The sequence below is a fragment of the Artemia franciscana genome, chromosome 3, assembly GCF_032884065.1.
Source record: "Artemia franciscana chromosome 3, ASM3288406v1, whole genome shotgun sequence".
Taxonomy (NCBI): Eukaryota; Metazoa; Arthropoda; class Branchiopoda; order Anostraca; family Artemiidae; genus Artemia; species Artemia franciscana.
In genome coordinates, this window is record NC_088865.1 from 53,302,950 (window position 1) to 53,309,198 (window position 6,249).

At 34.4% G+C, this 6,249-nt stretch overlaps 1 protein-coding gene across 1 annotated transcript in view; it reads right to left on the reverse strand.

Annotated features, from left to right (window-relative positions):
• The window catches only part of LOC136025409 (phosphoinositide 3-kinase regulatory subunit 4-like), a 419,187-nt gene that overhangs the window by 43,132 nt on the left and 369,806 nt on the right, over window positions 1–6,249 (reverse strand). The window lies entirely within an intron of this gene.

Below are 6,249 nucleotides of genomic sequence, written 5' to 3' on the forward strand. Positions count from 1 at the left end.
TTCTTTTCTTAGTTTTTTTTTAGTTTTTCTATTTTTTAGTTTCTTCTTTTTATTGATTTGTTTTCTTCAATTTGTCAATGTTCATTCTAACATTGACACTTGAAAAAATCTTTACGTGCCAATCATGCTAAAGCTCCAACAATTCATTGTAAACCTCAAAATTTTGGGCATCTATTTTTTATTTTGGGTATTTTTATATATATATATATATAAGATATAATCTGGCGTAACAGACATTGTGTAATAGACATAACACACATATAACTCATTTTTATATATACAGATAAGTTGTATGTATTTTTGTGTTGAGGGTTTGCATATGACGTCTGAAAAATAAAGAAGAAAAAGAAAACAAACTAAAATGTAAAAACTGGGAATTGCATTAATATTTCGAAATATTTTGTCAATAGATTAAAGTAATTCGAAAACCTTAAAATAGATACTTAATATTTTAAGGTTTATTATAAATTGTTAAGCTTTAGCAAGCTTGGCACGTGAAGATTTTTCCAACTGTCAATGTTATAGAATGTTAACAAAAAACAAAACCAGGCTTGCGGTTCAAAGAGAAAGGGCCAGATTAGGAATGTGCAATTTACGTCAACGAAGGTGTGTCGAGGAACTATCAGAGCAACGCGAAACCAGACTTGCTGCTAAAACAGAAAGTGAAAAAAGAAGGCGTGTCGAGGAATCACAAGAGCAACGTGAAAACAGGCTTGCGGCTTCAAGAGATAATGCCAAAAGAAAGCGTGCCGAGGAATCACAAGATTAACGTGAAAATTATGGCATGGCATTCAGGTACAGCCCAGTCGATGATTATAGTAGATATGTTCAAATCGGGACTATGTCTAAAATTTGTCCCAACTGCAAGGCTTTGAAATTTAATGGTGAAACAATGGGAATGTGTTGCGCCTCAGGAAAAGTTAAACTTCCTCAACTGGCTGTACCCCCAGAGCCATTGAAGACTTTGCTTACTGGAACTACGTCAGAATCTAAGCGTTTTCTTATCAAACATCAAAAAATATAACTCATGTTTCGAAATGACGTCGTTTGGTGCCCAAATCGAAAATTCAGATCAATTTATGCCTACTTTCAAAGTAAAAGGGCAAATTTATCATAAAGCAGGGTCCCTTCTACCATTCTCAGGCGAGAATCATAAATTTTTACAATTGTACTTCATCAGTGATAGAAATTCTGAATTGAATGCACGTTGCGAAATTTCTTCCAACGTTGAAAGGACAATCGTTTCCCAATTGCAACATCTTTTCCACGAAAATAATAATTTAGTGCGTTTGTTCAAAACAGCCATCGATTTGATGCCTACTGATACGCATAAAATTGTAATTTCCGCTGACAAAACGCCTCCTGGCCAACATGTGCGTAGATACAATGCTCCAACTATCGACGAAGTGGCAATCGTTATGGTCGGTGATCAGTTTTTACCTCGAGACATTATTCTTCATAAGCGAAACGCTCAGTTGTTAAGAATTGCTGAAACTCATCGATGCTACGATGCCCTACAATTTCCTATCATTTTTTGGGATGGAGCCGACGGCTATCACTTTAATATTAAATTGATGAATCCAGCCACTAACAAAGAAATGAATAAGAAATGCAGTGCAATGCATTATTATTCCTATAGACTAATGATTCGGCAGGATGAAGAAAATTATATTTTAAAATGCCGTCAATTGTTTCACCAATACGTCGTTGATATGTATGCTAAAATTGAATCAGAACGTTTGCTATATATCCGCCTGAATCAGACCAAGCTCCGCTCTGAACAACACATTCATTTGCGAGATGCAGTTGTAAATGACGGTAATACCACAAACGTTGGAAGATTAACAATTTTAGCTTCGTCATATGCTGGCAGTAAAGACGTCAGATATGACTTTTGATTTTACATAAGAAATTTATAACTACACTTTAGTTATTATAGAAGATTTGTGCGTACGTATGGTAAACAAACCTCTTCAGGATTTGGGAATGCCTTCACCTAACCGTATCGCTGCTGTTTCGACATGTGTAGAATTGGATCGTGAACAAAGTAACAGTACGAGTGATCTATTGTCGTATGTACAAAATAACATTTCCAAGTTAACGTCGGAACAAAAAGACATTTATGATACGATAGACTCAATTTCAGGACGTATACAACTACCTGCTGATTTCTGTAATTTAGTGACGTCCAAAAATGAATTGATTGAAAAAGTATTTCCGAATATTCTAAAAAATTATAAAAATAATAAATGGCTAAGTGAAAGAGCGATTCTCGCACCCAAAAATATAGACGTCCACGAAATCAACAATATTGTTTTGACCAAGATTCGAGACCAGGCAGTCCTTTACAAGTCAGTCGACACAGTTTTGGAACCAAATGAAGCGGTTAATTATCCATCTGAATTTTTAAATTCCATAGATCTTTCAGGGTTTCCATCACACGTGCTACAACTAAAAATAGGCGTACCAATAATACTTTTAAGAAATATCAACCCACCAAAGCTTTGCAATGGCACGCGACTTGCCGTAAAAAAAAACAATGGAAAACCTAATAGAGGCCACAATCTTGACAGGGCCTTTTGAGGGTGAGGCTGTTCTTATTCCTCGCATTCCCATGATTCCAACGGATCTGCCTTTTGAATTTAAAAGATTGCAATTCCCAATTCGATTAGCATTTGCAATCACCATTAACAAAGCTCAAGGTCAATCATTAGAAAAATGTGGTATAGATCTTAATACTGATTATTTTTCCATGGACAATTGTACGTTGCATGTTCGAGGGTCGGTAAACCTGACAATCTATTTATATGCAGCGACAATTGGACAGCGAAGAATGTTGTATATTCGCAAGTTTTACGCAGTTAATTTGTATTGTATCTATCTATCTATCTATCTATATAAAAACGAGTTGTGTGTATGCATGTTTGTTTGTTTGTAAAAAGAGCGTTTGCATATGACGTCATAATTAGTACATACGGCTTTGTATATACACAGACAATGGGAAAGCCTAGAATGTTGTATATTCGCAATTTTTACGTAGTTTAACTCCTGCAGACGGTATGAATGCTTGCCTGAAAAATTCTAATTTATGGGCACACGTAAAAATATTAAAATTAACTACAAATATGCGTGTCCGATTGCAAAACGATGACTCTGGTCAAACATTTTCAGATCAATTGCTGGCAATTGGAAACAGAAAGCTCCCAGTAGTGGGAAAGCCAAAAATGTTGTATATTCGCAATTTTTACGTAGTTTGAAACTCATATATAAATCTATCTATATTCACAGGTGGGACACAGGGACACAACTACAATGGCGCGTAACTAATATGGTGCGTAACGACTTACGCGCGTGGGGGGGCTTGGGGTTCGCGAAGCGCCCCACCAACTAGGTGTTGGGGTGGCGCGAAGCGCCACCCCAACAGCTAGTATTATATAAATGTCCACTGTGCATGTATACGCTTGGCAGCTGGTCATCATGTGTGAATTGTACAATCTATATATACAAAAATAAGTTGTCTGTTGGTCTGTCTGTCTGTCTGTCTGTCTGTTTGTCCGCATATGACGTCTAAATTATTTCATCATATACCAATTCAAAAACGTAAAAACTACAAAAAACTAAAAAGAAAAAAAACTAAAAAATCTAAAAAAAGATAAAAAACTAAAAACTAAAAAAAGGTAAAAACTACAAAAAAAAAACTAAAAAGACAAAAAACTAGACTAATAAAAAAACTAAAAATGGCTAAGAAACAAAAAAACTATAAACAAAGGTAAAAACTAAAAAAAAACTAAAAACTAAAAAAGAAAAAAACTAAAAAAGGAAAAAAACTGAAAAATAAAGGAGAAACAGAAAACTAAAAAAAAATAAAAATAACTAAAAAAACTAAAAATAAAAAGAAAAAAAACTAAAAAAGCTGAAAAAAGGTAAAAACCAAAAAATACACTAAAAAGAAAAAAGGAAAAAAATTATTTCAAAACTAAAAATGAAAAAAAACAAAAAAAAGGAAAAAAACTGAAAAATAAAGGAGGAAAAGAAAACTAAAAAAAATAAAAATAAAAATAGAAAAAAACAAAAAAAGGTAAAAAATACAAAAAAGCTAAAAAGAAAAAAGAAAAAAAGAGGTAAAAAAAGGCAAAAACCAAAACAAAAAATAAAAAGAAAAAAGGAAAAAAACAAAAAAAATTATTTCATCATATGAACACTCAAAGAGAAATTACAGACTCGGACACCGGGACACAAATGACGACCGGGACACAGGGAACATAAATGACCGGGACACGGACACAACTACAATATAAATATAAATGGGGGATATATTATATATCCCCCTATGCCGGGGGGCATAGGGGTATATATAAATGACGACGGGGAGACAGAGAATGTTTGATTAGCAATCACCATCAACAAAGCTCAAGGGCAATCATTAGAATCATGAGGTATAGAACTGAATACGGATTGTTTTTTCCATGGACAATTATATGTTGCATGTTCAAGAGTCGGTAAACCTGACAATATATATATATATATATATACATATATATATATATATATATATATATATATATATATATATATATATATATATATATATATATATATATATATATATATTCACAGGTGGGACACAGGGACACAACTACAATGGCGCGTAACTAATATGGTGCGTAACGACTTATGCGCGCGGGGGGGGGGGGGGCTTGGGGGGGTTGCGCGAAGCGCCCCCACCCAACACCTAGTAGTTTATAAATATGACTAAAAGTTTAGATCATGCAATCCGTGTACATTACATGGAGGATATGCAATAAAAATTAAAGACTTTGATTTCTGTCTTGAACAGATTTGTGACTCTCACCCTAGAGGATTCTAACGTTCCAATTATCACTATGGTAAATATGATCTGTGGGAGAATACCTATCCTGGTAGGAATGGAAAAAATGCAAAATGAACAAAAAAATTGTTTAAATTTAAGAGACTGGTATCATCTAGGTTTTAAATTGTTTTGGGATGAAGAATTGTGTCAACGCTTCAACTGTTGGAAAAAAAGAAAATATGGTTTTTACATTGTCACTGTGAAAACCACGGCTACTATAAGTTTAAAACTACTGATTTTTATTGCTACGGAAATTGATTTTCCATTTGCGAACATTATACGCGAAATCCCTTCAAATAAGTAAATTGAAACCCATGAATGTCACAATATGAATGAAAATAGTATCATTGACTTCACAGCGAGATACAGCAAGAGTGAAGTTACATTGTAATGTAGAAAACGTGACCCTTACTTTGCATGTCAAGATGATCAAGCCACGTTGATCCACCACCTAGCCCCTCGTATAGTTTAGATGCGACAGTGTCTATCCCAGTGCTGGAACTACTATCTTCTTACCCTTAACATAAAAATACTATTTTCAACAAACACAATGTTTTATCTCCCTTCGTATAGTGTAGATACGACAGTGTCTATCCCTTTGCTGAAACTACTATCTTTCTGTTTTTAGCGTGGAAATACTATTTTCCAACAAATACATTGTTAATATGTCCGTTTCTATAGTGTAGATAAAACAGTGTCTATCCCAGTGCTGAAAAAACTGCCTTCCCGTTTTTAACAAGGAAATACTATTTTCCAACAAACACAGTGTTAATACGTCCCCTCATATTGTGTAGTTACGACAGTGTCTATCCCAGTGCTGGAACTACTATCTTCCCTTTTTTAACAGGGAAATACTGTTTTCCAACAAACACAGTGTTAATACGTCCCTTCGTATAGTATAGATATGACAGTTTCTATCGCAGTGCTGGAACTACTATCTTCCGGTTTCTAACACTGAAATACTATTTTCCAACAAACACAGTTTTAACACGTCCCTTCTTATAGCTTAGAAACGACAGTGTCTATCCCATTGCTGGAATTACTATCTTCCCGTTTCTAACATTGAAATACTATTTTCCAACAAACATAGTTTTAACACGTCCCTTCTTATAGCTTAGAAACGACAGTGTCTATCCCATTGCTGGAACTACTATCTTCCTGTTTTTAACATGGAAATACTATTTTCCAACAAATACAGTGTTCTTACGTCCCTTTGTATAGTGTAGATAAAATTGTGTGTATCCCAGTGCTGAAAAACTGTCTTCCCCTTTTTAACGTGGAGATACTATTTTCCAACAAACAGTGTTAATACGTCCCTTTGTATAGTATAGATACGAAAGCATCTGTCCCAGTGCTGGAACAACTATCTTCTGGTTTTT